Raw genomic sequence first — 17798 nt, forward strand, 5'->3', positions numbered from 1 at the left:
CAGATTGCGAAAGTGCCTCATTTCTGAGTGGGGATGAAATTCCCTCATTCGTTTTACCTTGATGTCATTATGGAAACCATAGGCTTGGGGCTAAGTATAAAATGTCTTGAGAACCAGAGCCCTGGATTGATAATCCATAGGAAAAATGGATGGAGAGGTCAAGGAAACCTAGCTCCAGCACATGTATCCTCAATAAATCCCAAACTGGTTAGAATTACATTCATTCAAGAGGTTGGTACAACCTAACCTTCTGCCTTTCTTTGTTTCCCCAACAGTTATAACATAGTACATTTGTGGCTTTTGTTGAGTCCTGTCTGACCCTTTGTGACCCCATTTGGGGTTGTCTTGACAAAGACACTAGAGTGGATCATCATCTCCTTCTCTAATCCATTTAATAAGTCCTAGCACAACCCTAAGAAGGAGGTGCCTGGTCTTGGGGAGGGGATATAAGAAAGGGAATAGGGTACTTTTGGCTTTGACCAAACCTTCTCCCTCTGCCTTGCCCTTTGGCCTGAGTGCCAGACTGAGAAGTCAATGGTGGATGTTGGATCTTTCATCTTCCCCATCCCTTCATGTCCTAGCCACATCCTCAGATCAGTTGGTAGGAATGCATTCATTAACAAAGAAAAATGGATGGAAGAAAAGGACCTTCAACAACCAGAAGCTGTGAATTTCTGCCTTTCCATATGAGTCCTCTGAATATAAATCCCCTGTCCCCTAGACTCAGTTTATTTATTAGAAAGTACGTCATACCTCTCACCCAGGCCAGGGACCGCGCAGCGCCAAGTGGAGCCCGAGCTCCAGCCATGGCTGCGATTTGGAAGAAGCTGGTGATTGTGGGGGATGGAGCCTGTGGGAAAACCTGCCTCCTCATTGTCTTCAGTAAGGATCAGTTCCCTGAGGTCTATGTCCCCACCGTCTTTGAAAACTACATTGCTGACATCGAGGTGGATGGCAAGCACGTGGAGCTGGCACTGTGGGACACTGCTGGGCAGGAAGACTATGACCGACTTCGGCCACTATCTTACCCCGACACTGATGTCATCCTCACGTGCTTCTCCATTGAGAGCCCAGACAGCCTTGAGAACATTCCTGAGAAATGGCCACCTCAAGTAAAGCACTTCGGTCCCAATGTACCTATCATCCTCGTGGGTAATAAGAAGGACTTGAGGCAGGATGAGCATCCCCGGAGAGAGCTGGCCAAGATGAAGCAGGAACCTGTGAGATCAGAGGAGGGACGGGACATGGCCAATGGGATCAGCGCCTTTGGCTACCTTGAGTGTTCTGCCAAGACCAAGGAAGGGGTTAGAGAAGTTTTTGAAATGGCCACCCGAGCTGGCCTGCAGGTCCGAAAGAACAAGCGGCGGCGGGGCTGCCCTCTCCTCTGAGCTCCCCCATCCACCTCTTCAGACTCTATTTTGTTCTTGGTCCCTTCCTATCCAAGGCTGCTGAGTAGGGAAGTTCTTTTAGTTGGGGGGGACCATCTATATCCTCATGAGCCGCAGAAGTAAACTCTCAAATAGGACTGTGCTTTCCACGTCCAAGAAGCAGGGATGGGGGTGAGGGAAGCGGTCTGTCCTTTATCCTACCCTAAGGTTCACCCGCCAGCATTTCATTTTTGATATTACTAGTTCTGGAGCCTAGTTCTTTTTCGGGGCCTCCCAAGGAATGAGGCTTTCTTTCCCTCTTCCCCACCCATGACTGAGGATTATTTCTCATTGTTCTTCCCAGTGTAAGACACTCAATAAAAGTCTATGGGGGTTATCCAGAAGAAAAAAAAAGAAAGTATGTCATAAAGCTAAGAGGAAAGGAAATTGTTTTGTACCAGCCGGGCTTTATTCTACCACCTGAGTAAGTAAATGGCCCCTTTCCAAAAGTTACATAAAGCTGGATGACCAAATGATTCCCATGTGATAATCTTGGGGTGGAGAGGGAGTAAACAAACTTTAGGAGACTGAACCAACAGCACTGGACAATCAGTCCTAATTCCTCAGGGATACAGGGCAACTTGGTGATAGAGGCCTGAGTTTGGAATCAAGAGGCCGAGTATCTTCCTAAGTTCAAATTTGGCTGACACGTACTAACTGTGTGGCCCTGGACAAGTTACTTGTCCTGTTTGCCTCAGTTTCCTTCTCTGTGAAATGAACTGAAGGAAGAAATGACAAACCTCTTTGCCAAGGAAATTCCCCCAAAGGCTCCCAAAGAGTCAGACATGCCTGAACAACAACAACCACATCCGAGTTTTGCTAGACCTCGGAGGGAGGGCTTGTCAAACTCTGGAGATCCAAGACATGAGTGGAAGTGGGAGTTTTTGGATAAATCTATTCAAAGCTTACATGGGGTACATTTACAAATGGAAATGTTACTGCAAGAAGAAAAGTGATGCTGAACAGAGAATAGAAGAGCCTCTGGCCTCAAGGGCACTAGATGAGTTCCAATGTCTGTCAGGATAAATCAAGGTGAGCCTCCACAGGCTGCAGTGGGCATGTCCTGATGAATCATCTCTATCCATTGGGGTGGCAGGAAAAGATAATAAGGACAGACAATGGCAGCTCCTCTCTCCTCCCACCTCCACCACCTCTCCATCCTTATCAGACAGAAGGATTGTGGAGGAGGACAGAACTGCAAAAAGCCCAGCCAGGAGAATATCTCTAAAGCACAGACTCCTAAACACACAATGAGTTCATGATGGTGAAATATAAATCTGAAAATCAAGAAGAATGAATGTTAATAAGCTAAAAAATTAGAAAGTCTATTCTCCCTTATCAACCAGTCAGCTCTCTGCTTCTGCCCTCACTCCATGAAAACCATGAAGAGAGCATGATAGCTGTCCCCTGTACTGGCCTCTTAATCCTCTCCCCTACTCGTATGCCAATTGGGAATAAGGTAGTACTCTAATACTTAGTGAATCTGGTCTCCGATGTAGGTCTCATTCTGACCTGGCCTGCTTCATCCCTCTATTCCATATCGGATCAGACCATAGTAGTGCCAGACTTAGTGAAGACAGCTGTTTGACTCATCCCCACCGAAGCTCAGAATTCTGGACCTCAGAGCTCCTCTAGCCTCAGCCTCTCCAGTAGCAGGGATGATAAACATGTATCACCATGCCCAATTTATGATGCTTCCCTCTTTTTGTTTTTTGTTTTGCAAGGCAATGGCATTAAGTGACTTTCCCAAGGTCACACAGCTAGGTAATCATTGAACTTTAAGAGTTTTAAGGGATTGTTCAAAGTCATCTGTTTTAGGGAATATTAAACAGAGCAGAAAGGGCAGGTGATTTGCCCAAAGACAACACAGTTAGTACATTGCAGAGCCAGCCTTTGGAGTCAGGCTTTCTTGTTCCCAAACCTGTAGCTCTTTCTATTTACCCTCTTCAGGGAGGCTTTCTTGAAAGCACCCCCCCCCCTGCCTCTCTGCCATGGTTAGCCTGGGATCGGTCTTTTACCACCCATGCCTCACTTTGGTCTCAGCCCTATTTTCTTCCTGCTTCACACAGATCTGGGGCAGAGAATAGAGAGTACGGACAGCACACTGACACCACCCTAGAGCAGAACACCTTCATTTACCTGGGAGATGTGGCTCGGCGAAGTTGCCCTCATCTTAGCTACAAATGATGTTTTCAGCTTTAGAATCCTAAGAGTTTCTATGCTGAAATGTAGTTTAGTCAGTCTTGGGTTCAAATTCTTGGTCCAGTCCTAGTATTTAGGTAGCTCTTAAGGAGAAGCAAAAGGCTTCATAAAGAGAGGTGCATTTGAGAGTCTCAATTACCTTAGCAGGTACAGGCTGTTATTATCTTCATTTGATAAGATGAGGAAACTGAGGCAGAGAACGAAGTGACTAACCCAGGCTAAAAAAAGCTAGGAAATGTCTGAAACTAGATTTAAAATCAGGTCTTGCAGAATCCAGATCTGTTAAGGCTGTACATAAAGCTCCAATCTGACCCTCTCTAACCTGTGTTCTGTTTCATCTGGCAAAATGTTCTCTCAGGTGACTTCCATCTCAAAATTCCCCACTATCTTTCGTAAAATGAATAACCAAACCTGATTTTTTCCCTTTAGATTAGGAAAAATGGACATACATAGACTACCTCAATTAGGGCAAATTCAGTTTCCTGCCTCTGGATTTGTGAGTGTAGATGCTTGCCCTTCTATGTTTTTCATCTCTAGTTCCTTTTCTCCTCCCTCTCTCTAAAACTCTCTCTACTGCCCTTGATTTTGGGGGAAGCTTAAAATAGTAGATCAAATATTAAAACAGGAAAAATATTTTTTAATCTAAAAAGTGTTTGGAAAATCAATGTTTTTCATTTCTCAAGTATTTTAAATTTTCAAAAGAAAAAATGATCAGAACATAGAACCGGGATCCCTTTGATTTTCCATTTTTTTTCTTTTTAAAATGAAGGGTGCTAATGCTGTCTAGGGTCTCTTCTAGCCCTGACATTCTCTGACTAGTATATAATAGCCAGGACCTTGAAACTGTGGCATCTGTCATCCAAAAGACAAAGGGGAAAAAATCTAACCCACCAGCCCCACACAACCCCAGACTGCCAACTATTTACCTTAAGATAAAGGAAAACAACCAAACAAAAAGCCCATAATCTCTCAGTTCTGAGTCCAGATTTAAATGAACTGCAGAATCCTGTTGTAAATCTGTGTTCTCCATCTAATAGGATTAGGAAGATTACCTGAAGTCTTTGTGCTTAGCCAACCAAGTGTCTACAGATAATTCTGAGTCTCAGAAGGAAATTGTGTTAGGATTTTCACGGCTCAGTGACCTTTTTCTGTTCACCTGTGATGTTTTGTAGACTTAGCCTTTCAGGCAAAGGCACCAAAGGCTCCCCCCAACCCAACTCACCTGGGATCCCCTTCTATGGGGGCCCACAGAAACAAGCTTATGTTTACAAGATCCATTCAAAATCCATGCTTAGGAGCCCCCACAAAAATGTTGATTTTTTACTAAGTCAACCAAAAACTGACATAGTTTAAGGCAAAGACAGGCAATTAAAAAGACTGGAAAGATTATATACATATAGCATCTTAGCTAAGGGATAATAGCTCTACCATACTGAGCCATATTATAAACAAAAACCAGCAAAAACACTCAAACTAAGATTGTCTGTCTTTTGACTATTTTCCTTCTGGTGTCCATTCAAAGTCTCTGACCTAAATCCAACTAATTTAAGGTTAGAATATTCTTCTGGTTCCATTCTTTATCCCTAACTCACTGATAATTCAAATAAACCTAGGGACAAAAAGCAAAGAACCAAGAAGAAATGTAGGTTTCATCAGTCTTTGCCTCTATTCCACATTTCCATCTTTATATAGCTGCCAGAAGCAAAATTTTTGGCCTTTATTTAGTTTGTGGCCAGACCTGAAACACTGGCATCCCACACCCAGATTTCCAAAATATTAAAAGATTGACACAGAACCAAGTCTTTAGAACTAATGTGCCCTTCAACTGATTTGAAGGATGAGCCAGGTAGCAATGCATATAGAAAATACCTTCCTTCTTCACACATTGACTCCATGTGTTGTCAAAGTAGGTCATAGAGATGACCTGATTGTTAGGAACCTCAACTGGTCTTGCAACATCTACCTATTAACTTTCAATTCTTTTCTTTGAAGACAAACAGAAGAAGAAGAAGAAGAAGAAGAAGAAGAAGAAGAAGAAGAAGACTGCACCCTCTTTGGTCCTCCTTTCTTAGGCGTAGACTGTTGATGACCAAAGACCTAAACTTGGGCTAATTGTTGAGCTTTATTCATAATTAAGACAGCTTACCTGGAAGTCTTATTGGCTTACTAAAGATTGACCCTTCCTTTCTTTTCTGCTCTGAATTCCTCTCCTCTCAGCTTTCCATATGATTAGGGATTGACCCTGGGCTTGGTTGGGATATTTTAGAGAGTCTTCTTGAATTATAATTGAGGTAAGTCCAAGTGACTCCTAAGGTCTTCTTTAGGTCTTAGACTTGATGAAATAGTTTCTATATTAAAAAAAAAACTTTATTTCCCTTAATCATGGTTCACTAATATATACTGTTTATTCTTGTTAGTACTGGTTCAAGGCTAGTTTGGTGAGAACTTATCTCCATAGAAAGATATCAGAGTGGGGTGGCTAGGTGGTACACTGGATAGAGCACCAGCCTTGGAGTCAGGAGTACCTGGGTTCAAATCCAACCTCAGACACTTAATAATTACCTAGCCCTGTGGCCTTGGGCAAGCCACTTAACCCCATTTGCCTTGCAAAAAAACCCTAAAAGATATCAGAAGGGGTGGCTAGGTGGTGCAGTGGATAGAGCACTGGTCCTGGAGTCAGGAGTACCTGAGTTCTCAGACACTTAACAATGACGTAGCTGTGTGGCCTTGGGCAAGCCACTTAACCCCATTGCCTTGCAAAAAAAAAAGAAAGATATCAAAAGACAAAAGGAAACTGTTCCCACTGATTATTTAAGTAGGATAATTCTTTCACTTTAATTGTACAACATCATAGAATTGAAAAATGGATAAAGTTTGGGAAGTCATTTTGTTGAGTCCCCTCATTTAAAAAGGAAAGCAAACAGAGGCCCAAACTGGTTAAAGGACTTATCCAAAGTCTCCTTTTAGGCTTCAAATCCTGATTCTCTGATTCTACATCTATTAGATTTTTTCCTGAGGACAGCTATGTCTTTGGGAAGAGCCAGGAGGTGGTCAGGTACTTGTCATGTGGAAGCGGGCGCAGTCTTCTGTCGCTTGGCTCCAAAGGAAAGCAAAGGGCGGATGTTGCAAGACCAGGTGAGGTTGCTAACAATCAGGTCACCTCTATGACCTACTTTGATAGCACATGGAGTCCTAACAAGCAGAGCTGCCATAACTAGACTTGGTGACCATTTTTCATCCCACTGAATTTCAAGGGACTCAACTATTAGTGATTTTTTTTCTGTATTGGACATTGTTGGGGGCTGATTTATTTTTCAGTTCTGAGATTGTTTTTATATTTGTTTAGCTTGAACTGGGCACGAATGTTGCATTGAAAACCTTTTTTTTTTCTATGCAACCTGGGAGAAAATGAGTTCCTTAAAGTTAGGGACCAAAGACTTCTCTTTCTCTTATTCAGCCCTCTCTTGACTGTGGCCAATACAGTGTCTTCACACAAAGGGAACTCAACAAGTGGTTCTGACATGATTAGCAAAAGCCTAAAGCTAAACTTTGGTTTTATGGTTGTTGTTAATTAAGTTTCTCTAAGAGAATAAATGCTGGATGCAGTTTTGAACTTAGCAATCATCAGTCAATCCTGAAGTCATAACTCAAGTGTCATTCTCTCTAGGTAGCCTTCATGGCTTCCTTGCTGATGAAAGTGATCTTCTCGTCTGAATACCTACAGCTTTTCATTCCAACTCTTCCTTTGACATTTGTCTGTAGGATCATAGCTGGAAAAGACTCCAAAGTCCACTAGTCTGACTTTCTCATTTACAAATGAGGAATAGACACAATGCCCAGGTGTTAAATGATTTATTAAAAATCACAAAAGTAGTCAGCATTAGAGGAAGGACTGGAAAACAAGCCCTCCTCCAGAACCAGGCCTCTTTTCAATATGCAGTGCTGCTTTATGGAACATCTTTCTGTCCTACCATGGCATATAGAATTGACCAATCAGTTATCAATACTTTCAACTTCATACTAGTTAGGGTAGAGTCCAATCCAATTAAATAGAATCCAATTAGTATGATCTCCTGATTTAATGGAGGTTTGATCAATCATACCTCATTAGAACAATTGTTTAGCCATTTTTTTTCCTAGTCCTTTATGGCATTCTTGGGTTAAGGAAAATTAGTGCTTCTGATAAAAGGACCTTGTTTTGTCCTTTTTAGGGCTGCTCATTCACCTTTGGTGCCATTTGTCACCCATCTCTCTCCTGTGACTCCAAGAAACTAGCATGAGGAGCAACCATACTCCAGGAAAACCATCTGAGCAGATGGACTGAACTGGAATGAAGGTAACCAATAGGCATCAAGTACCAGTGAATAAGGGAGTTGTCTACTGCAAGCATGGGAAGACTTTTTTTCAATTGATATTCTATTTTATTTTTCCAATTACATGCTATGGAAAATTTTCAACATTTATCCACATACATATGCATATTTTAATTTACATATTTTACATAATTTAATTTATACCATTCCCTTCAACCCTCCCTTCCAACCCTTCTCCCCTCATCAATGAACAGTCTGATTAATAGTGTGCAAACACATTTGTGTTCAACATGTTTACAATTATGAGGAATTAGGATTAAGGGAAAAGAAAGAAACCCATGAAATAGGAAAGGAATACATGAGAGAAATTTTTAAAAAGTGAACGTAGTGTTCATAGGGTATTTTTGGTTTTGCTTTCCTCCTCTGGATGGGGATAGCATTGTTCATAGCCAGTCTCCTAGGGTTGTCCTGGTTCTCTTAACTACTGAGAGGAGCTGCCTCCATCAAGGTTGATCAACTCACAATGTAGTTGTTAATGTGTACATTGTTCTCTTGGTTCTGGTTCCTTCCATGCCAAGACTGCCTATGGTACAATAGGTAGATGAGAACAATTTGTTCTCATTGGCAATGAAGATATCTGAAGTAGGTGCAGTGGAGAGTTAGGATTGGTCAGACCACGAACCAAGGTCATCAACTATATTCTGGGCTGCTGCCAGTCATCTTGACTTTTTCCTTGCCATTGGACTTCAAAGACTATGGAAGAGAGGCAGTTGTGCCTCATTTAAATCCAGTTCATAAGCAAGTCAAGACTGATGATGTCAGTGATCCTCTTTTAAAATAAAAGATGAGCAACAAATCATTTTTTCAGTCATCTTTGACTTTTCATGACCAATTTGAGGTTTTCTTGGCAAAAAATAGATTTTCCATTTCCTTCCCTGAGTTATTGTGAGGCACTGAGGCAAACAGGGCTAAATGATTTGCCTAGGATCCCATAACTAGTAAGTGTCTGATGCAAAATTTAATTCACAAAGATGAGCATTTCGGATTGTAGGTTTGGCATTTTATCCATTTAAAATAAATGGATATCATTTGATTTATCACCTAGCCATTCATGTAATAGAACAATTAGCTTTTAGTCTAGATAGCCCCCAGGTAGATTCGGTCTGCTCCTCACTGTTTTATGGTATTTATTTAAGGCAAAGTGTTGTGGTATAATCCTAATCATAATCATGATAGCTCAGAGCCCACATTGGAAAAATTCCTAATGTTCAGACATAAATTTCGTTCTCTGACCTAATTAATTTTTCCTGTTTCTTCCCTGCTCATCCCTAACCATCTCTATATTTAAAACATAACCAGAATACAGGCAATATTTAGGTTACAGAAAGGAGCAGAGTATGTTACATGTCTGTTCACTTGACTGGCAGCAGGAAGGGAAATTAAAGAAAAATTGGACCTTGCTTAGAACTTCTCTCAGTCTTCAGGAAGGACAACCAGTTGCTTTTGCTTCAGCCAAATCCCTTCCAAGATGCCTGTTGTCAATTTGGCAAACATTTATTAAGTATCAGCTGGTTACTGACCCTAAACTCAGCATGTGGGATACAAAGAAAAAGCACCAACAGTCCTTGCCCTCAAGGAGCTCCCAACCTAATTAACAGGGGAAACAACGTGAAAAGATGACTTGCCTCCATTCCCCCCACACTCCTTTCAGTTTCTCCTTTTGACTTTTTGAGAAAATTCTTTGCTACTGTTACTTTCTAATTCAACTGCCTACTTTTGGGAGTGCTCAGAAGCACCCTCCCACCTTCTTCCACTCAGTCCAGCCTCCTGCACACTGGGAATCTCCTGGACCTGACTCCAGTCCCCTTCCAACTCATCATCCACAGAACTCCAAATTCCTTTCAGGGTTATAAAAGAATTCCTGTCTTCTTTTTTTATGTTTTTTTTGCAAGGCAGTGGGGTTAAGTGGCTTGCCCAGGGCCACACAGCTAGGTAATTATTAAGTGTCTGAGGTCAGATTTGAACTCAGGTCCTCCTGACTCCAGGGCCAGTGCTCTGTTCACTGTGCCACCTAGCCACCTCCTGAATTCCTGTCCTTTGAGGTACAAATCAAAGAATGGCAGCCAGTTCCCAATTTCCTCTTAAACTGGAACTCCTTATTTCATGAGTTATCACTACTTTCTTATTAGACAAAAACCTCTCAAAAGCAAGGTCACTGTCTTCATTATTTCACATCTCACAGTCTTAAAGGTGGAATGTACTTTAGTGGCTATATCCAATGAGTGCCAGAATGAGAGTTCCTTTTATGATATATCAGGTAAGTCATCAGGTTTTACTTGAATACATCTAGTGAAGAGGAAGCCCTTCCCTCCCTCTTGAGGTGGCCCTTCTTGCTTTGTGGGAATTCTCATTTTGAAAAGTTTCTTCCAACCTCCAGTCTAAATCTGCCTCTTTGTCAGTCCCATTCATTGCTCCTAGTTCTGCCTTCTGGGGCTAAGCTAAAGAATGTCTTCCATGTACTCCATCATTTCCTTTCCAATGCTTGAACAAAGTGATCACACTCTTCCCTAAGTTTTCTCTCCTAACCAAACATGTCTGGTTCCTTAAATCATTCCTTAAGTGGCATGAAACAGATCCATCCATAGCTGTCCTTCTCTAGATATGCTTCAATTTATCAATTCCCCAAAGTCCTTTTCCCCATAAACTTAAGAAGCAAACTCTTTCTGATAAACTGGGTATTTTTTTCCTGAATTTAATCTATCCATTGCCCCTCATCCTGAGGTGCTTCCTCTGCCATCTGTGATCCCTTCATTCATCCCTGCATCTCTCCTTCATTCACAAGGATGCCTTGGTCTTTCTATCTCTTTCAAATTTATTTTTCACCCCCTTCTTTCTGCACACTTCTAATGGAAAAAGTAACAAAACATTTTAACAAGTAAATATTGAAAAGCAAAAACAAATTCCCTCATTTGCCAGTTGCAAAACCTATTTGTCTCATTCTGCCCCTTAAGTCCATCACCTCTTTATCAAGATGTTAAGATGACCTGCGTCATCATGGAATCATTGTTGGTCATCATGTGGATGAGTTCTTAAGTCTTTCAAAGTGATGTGCCTTTATCATGTTGTTTCAAAAGAGAACTCATTATCTTCCCTCAGTCTTCTTTTCTTCCTGGCTTCCCTCTTACTGTAGAAGGCCCCACCATCCTCCTATGCTTGCATCAATGAGGTGTCATTATCAATTACTCATTGTCACCCCCCCCATATCCAGATTGACCTATTGTCAAATTCTGTTATTTTTGCCTCTATAACATTTCTTTTATATTCTTCCTTCTCTCCTCTGATACTACCATATCCCTCATATAGGTCTTCTTCCCTCTTGCTTGGACTATTGCCATACCCTACTGGTTGGTCTCCCTGCTTCATTTCTCTCTATTCTAATCCCTCCTCCACTCAATTGTCAAATTAAACTTCCAAAGGCTCAAGTTCCACCATGTCACTACTAATATCCCATTCAATAAACTTCAGTGGTTCCCTATCACTTTTAGTATCAAGTATAAAACTTTCTGTCTGGCATTCAAGGCTCTTCACTTTCTGGCCCCTTTGCACCTTTACAGTCTTCATACATGTGAATCCCCTCCACATATTGACCATGTTCTCCTTATTATTCCTTCCATGTCATATTCTGTCTGCCAACTCCAACATTTTAATTAGTTACCCCCAGTGCTGGAACTCCTTCCTTCTTTGTCTCTGCTGTGAAGTCTTCCTGGTTTCCTTCAAAACTTGAGTAAAGCCTGAGTTTCTTTCAGGAAGGCTTTCCTAGTCCTTCTCAAACTTACCCTTTTCTTTCTGAGATGACTCCCAATATGTCCTGTCCAAGGCTCCTTAGGACACACTTGTTTGTATGTGGCCTTCCCCATTAGATTGTAAACACCTTGAGAACAGACACTATCTTTTGCCTTATGTCTGTATCCTCAGTGCCTAGAAAACAGTAAGTGCTTAATAGATGCCAGCTGACCGAATGATGATTGTTTAAATTGTTCTCCCATTCTACTCTCTTCCCTCTGCATCATTTCATACAAGCCTGCCAAGTTTCTCTGAAACCACCCCTTCATTTCTCGTAGCACAATTCCAATACATTCACCCACTAACGTGTTCAGTTATCCCCCAATTGATAGATGCCCACTCTCTTCAGAAAACATCCCAAGATGCTCCATTCTTTGACCCTGTGTCACATTCAGAGCATGAACACAGGAATGACCTTCCAGGTCTGGTAACAGGCTATTGGTTGGTCTCACTGCCTCTCCTGCTCCCTCAGCTGGTTGGGAGTTAAGAGGATGTTGAAGACAGGAGTAGAAGTCCACTGCAGAAGGCGTTCTTGACTGTAACCTTTGCTCTAGGGCCTGGACTGAAGAAGTCAGGGAGAGACTGATTGAGCTCAATGCCCTCTCCAAGAAAGATTCCTCACTTTCAAAACTGGACCTAAGTACTGTTTCAAAGTTTCACCTCCCTTTCACATGAAAATAAAATATTCTCTACATGCAGTGACCAATCAGTAACTGCTATCGGAGGAAGAATACATACAGTTCCTCATCTTTCTCCTGAGAGCATGGAACAGTGGGTAGAATCCTGGCTCTTGAATGAGGAATATCTCCCATTGTGTGACCATAAACAAGTCACTTTATTTCTTTGACATTCAGATTTATCAGCTGTAAAATGAAGATAATACTCCATGGAGTAACTACCTTTGATCTCTGTTATAATGTTCTCATGGGAGCACATCTGTAAAACCATAAAGGGCAATAGAAATGTCAATGATCATCCTAACCATTAGTCATACTCCTCATAGCTATTTTAATGCCATCTCTGAAAACCTCCTTCCTCCAAAGGCAAGTCAATGAATGGAATGAATGGATCCCTCTGAATGAAAGGGACCAGATTTTGAATAAATCTACATAAGCCAGAGAACCCTAAATATATGTGACCAGGACAAGTGGAGAGGGAGGGAATATATTTTTCCACATCATGCTCAACATCCCCCCAAAACTCTTTGGGCCTTAATTAACATATTTGTAAAATGGATATAGTTTGACTTTTCCTGTCTGTCTCAAAGGACCATAGGTAGGGTCTATGAAATCACACATGGAAAAAATATCTTGTTCACTATAGTTGTGAATCATTCTTTTTTCTGTAATTTTTTTTGCAAGGAAATGGGACTAAGTGACTTGCCCAGGGTTACACAGCAAGGTAATTATTAAATGTCTGAGGCTGGATTTGAACTCACGTCCTTCTGACCCCAGGGCTGGTACTTTATCCACTGCACCACCTAGCTGCTCCCTGATGTGAATCATTCTTAATTATTCATCTGTTGTCCTAACTTCCATCTTTGTGTTCTGTTCCATATGACCCCATTTTGTTAGCCTTTGCTCTGATGTGTGTGTGTGTGTGTGTGTGTGTGTGTGTGTGTGTGTTCTGTACAGAGTCTCATTTACTCTGTCCGATGACCCCAGAGTGGGGCAGAGTGACTAATGGCTTGTAAGCACACCCTAGGCAAGCATAGACTAAAGAGAAGCTCTGAAAATTGGACCCTACATTCTAACTTTTGGTCGTTAGCAGGCTGATTTAAGATGATTAAGATAATGAGTCCCAAAGTGGCAAGATTCGTCATGCCTGATGCCAGCACGTTTTTAACTAATTAAAAAAAATTGCTTCCGCATCAGCAAGATGGTCAATTTCCATGTGCTTAGGTAATGAGGAAGAAAAGATGCCGACTTTGGAACGTGAGGAGGAAAATAAGTGAGAGACAGAGATGAGGCAAGAAAGAAGAAAATAGAGGCAAAGGAGAAGGGATGAATGAGGGCAGGGCACCGAGAAACATTCCAGTAGAAGGGAGGAAGAGATGCAAAGAATAACGACTAAATATGATGGAAGGGAGAACAAGAAGAAGGAAGAAAAAAAGGAAAAAGAGGAGGAGGAGAAGGGGGTAAGGGATGGGAGGGAGAAAGAGAGGAGAAAGAGATTCATGGAGAGAGAGAGAGAGAGAGAGAGAGAGAGAGAGAGAGAGAGAGAGAGAGAGAGAGAGAGGTGTAAGATAAAATGGGCATCACTATGCTCAATGCCCATACTAGTGCTTCTCTCTCACAAGTAGAGGACAGGTTAATGTTGCCGAAATAAATGAAACATGGTACTGGGGGGCATGAAGCTTGTGATGCATTTTACCAGTCCTCATGGCACACGGGGAACCAACAGAGAGCATCTATATGAACACCTATGGGCAATAAGACTGGATGGGTGATATCAAGGAAACTAGATAAATGTCTATAACCTGAGGTCCTAGAGCAGAGGGTCTAGAAACCTTAGCCATTACCATGACATGTGATGGAGAGATTTTGGAATTTGGAATAAAAGGACTTGGTTTCAAATCCTGCTTGTTCCTTACTAAGTGTCACTCTGGCTAGGATTAGACCTTATCATCTTTAGACCTTAAGGACCTGATCAGTCAAATAAGGGAACTGGACTAGATGACCTTTAAAGTGTCTTCCAGTGCTCAATTCTATGAACTCCTTCCCCTACTAATATGGAAAAGTACAAATGTGTAGGTTGGCTGTTGCATTATGGGATTCTTCATTTTTCAATCCTAAGGTAGCTTCCTCTCAGGAATCTCATAATTACTGCTTCCCCTAATGACCTTCTCTGCTACTGTCTGTGCCAGGCTAAAGTATGGAGTGCTGAGTCCTGGGGTCAGAAAGCCCTGGCTTCAGATCCTGCCTCTCACACTTACCCTGCAGGTGATCTCGGACTGACCATTAAATTTCTCTGAACTTCAGTTTCCTCATATATACAGTGAGAATAATAATGTCCCTTCCGAGATCCACAAGGCATTATACTGGAGATACAAAGAAAGACAAAAATACTGTGCCTGGACTCAGAAGCTTACATTTTAATAAGGGAGAGACCATGTCTATAGGAACATTGAAGATATGTACAAAGTAGATGATAGATGAGCTTCAGGCGAGATCACTAACAGCTGGTGGGGACCTGGGAAGGTCTCCTAAAGAAGGAAGGAAGGATAGCAAATTCATCTTAGAGCATGTGAGGAGGATTAAATTATGTCTGAGAAAATAATCCATTGTCATCCTTTCTTCTCCTCCTCTTTTTCCTTTTTCCTTCTTTCTTGTATATATTTAGTTGTGATTCTTTGCATCTCTTCCTCCCTTCTACTGGAATGTTTCTCGGTGCCCTGCCCTCATTCATCCCTTCTCCTTTGCCTCTATTTCTCTTCTTTCTTGCCTCATCTCTGTCTCTCACTTATTTTCCTCCTCACTTCTTCATATATGACCTTTGTAATCACGTAAGTATGACAATGGCTTATTTTCTCAGATAGAATTTAATCTGGTCCTCACTAGGAGATAGGAAATATTATTGTGGTCATTGTCATTATTATTGCTATCATTGCCATTATCCTACATAGTCAGCAGCATCATTGTCACCATAGTTGTTAGTTCCACCCCCCTTTTGCAGATGGAGAAACTAAATCAGAAAGGCTATAAAATTTGCTGATTAAAGACTAAGTGAATTCTGATGCTTGGTGATCCGTTTGTCATTCTTTTTTTTCCAGTATGTCATTCTTAAAAGGTTTTTAATCAACAAGTGAAGATAGCAGCTCAGATGCAGTAAAAACTCTAAAAAACCATATGAAAACATCTAAATCAGCATCACTTCCTCTCTATTCCATGTGCCTTGTTCCTTTGGCAACTATCTCCATATCCTAAAACAGAGCATATAGAGCCATGAAGGGGTTCCTTGGAGTCAGTTTCATTGCTCCCAAGCAGCAAGGAAGTGAGTCAGAATTTAAATTCAGATTTACTGGCTTCAGTGTTCTTTTCATTACACTTGGATGCTGACAGCCTGCGCCATATACTGGACTGGCATTTGAAGAAAATTTCCTTATATGCCATTTTCCAAGCACTCTCTATGCTATCTCAATTGATCACACTAATAACCTGAGAGCTAGGGGCTCTTGTTCCAATTTTTTTTAATAAAAGAGGAAAGTGAATCTAGAGATAAAGGAATTTCCTTAAAACTACCCATCTAGTGTCTGAGTGAGGATTTTAACTTGAGTCTTTCTAACTTTCTATCAAGAATTCTATCTGTGTTTTTGCATCTTAATTCTGCCATATTATTCCATTAATTATAATTATTCCATTATCCATATGAATAGTTAAAAGACCTTAGTCAATAACTCAATCTTTCCTAAACTATCTTGGACTTCCCATTGGTAATGATGGAGGATCTCTCTGCCCCTGATGGACAATGAATGAAGATTGCCAAATCCCTAGCTCAGGAAAGGTCAGACATGGAGCCTGTATGGATCTTCCCAGCTGATTGATTCTCCATCTTGATTCATGCCCAGCTCCCTGTCTGCTGTGAAGACAAATGCAAAAAAAAGTGGCAACATACACTGAGTTCTCAAGTGGAAAAGAAACCATTATATATAAGGACACAATATTAGAAGCAAACATTCTCTCACTAAGTACCAGATAGTAATATTTATTAAGCCCAGGACAGACATTTAGTACTGCTGACTAATGGATGTCAGCAATGTGGCAATCATTGGAGAGGAGGAAAAGGGCTGATTAATAAGAAGTCAAATACAAGGAACTCAGTCTTATTTGATACTTTCAGTATTTGGTAATACCCCCTTCATTTGACATCCAAGTTTTAACACCAATAATGGTACTTATCACCAGGCCTGAAGGTTCCACATTCATTGAAATGCTGCTCACTGGGCCAGCTCCCCGTGCTTATCATTAGCTCCTTCCCTCTATTTCCTATCAGCTCCCATCTCCTGGAGGTAATTAAATCCATTAAAGTCCAAAACCAGCTTTTGTTTTCAGAGGGAAGAAAGAAGAGGAGTCTGAATAACAAACTTGATAAGAGAACTGGGACTTCCACATGGGTACCATAGCTACTGCCGACACACTCTTCCTCTGATCATTCTGTTGCCTTTTCCCAGCATCTGGGATCAAAGAGAAAGGCCTCTTCCCCCCATCCCAGCTTCACAGTGATCTGGATCTTCATACATAGAGTTGACCTTCCTTTGTCTATGGAAAGAAAACAGGAGGAAAAAGGGACTGGGGAAAATATAGAAAATGATATCCTAACCGACAAATAAGTTTTAGAACCTAAATTTGATCCTGCTCCTAAGGAAACTAAAGCAACTGGTTCCCATTCAATTGAACCTTTTTCTGGAGGGTTCAGAGAAGTTCTCTGGCTATGCAATTTCCAAAGGAGACACAGGTATCAGATTTATTGGAGGAAATAAAGGAGTTAGGGAGTTCTCAAAGAGATTCTTAGGTCTTTTGCAGTGCTAATTCCTATCGACCCTTTCCTGTACTAACATGACAAAGTACAAAATGTCATCCTGAGTATGAAATGTCAACTAATTAGATCAGTCTGCACCCAAGTTAGGTCTCTTCATCTCTGGCATTGATAGGAAAAAGATGGACCACAGTCATACATTAATCCAGGGAGCCAATTCTAGATGTCAATAGCAAGCTCAACCAGGGTTTAGCCATTGTATTTCACTTTTTATTTACAAATTATTATGATAGCTAAGGTTCAGAGAATAGAGCATTGATCTTGGAGTCAGGAAGACCTGAGTTCAAATTCAGCCACAGACACTTGACACTTATTCACTGTGTGACCTTGGACAAGTCACTTAACCCTGATTGCCTCACATTCTATTTTGAGAATGTTTATAACCGTTGTTCCAATTCAATCCAAACCAAATCTGCCATTACCAGAACCATAACTTACAGAGGTTCCAGTCCCAGGGCACCAGTAGGGGGCAGAGCAT

The 17798-nt window shown here is 41.3% G+C and overlaps 1 pseudogene; it reads left to right on the forward strand.

Annotated features, from left to right (window-relative positions):
* The first annotated feature begins 794 nt into the window (after nt 1-794).
* LOC141491567 (rho-related GTP-binding protein RhoC pseudogene) lies at nt 795-1444 on the forward strand (annotated as a pseudogene).
* Nucleotides 1445-17798: the final 16354 nt, after the last annotated feature.

The sequence above is a fragment of the Macrotis lagotis genome, chromosome 6, assembly GCF_037893015.1.
Source record: "Macrotis lagotis isolate mMagLag1 chromosome 6, bilby.v1.9.chrom.fasta, whole genome shotgun sequence".
Classification (NCBI taxonomy): domain Eukaryota; kingdom Metazoa; phylum Chordata; class Mammalia; order Peramelemorphia; family Peramelidae; genus Macrotis; species Macrotis lagotis.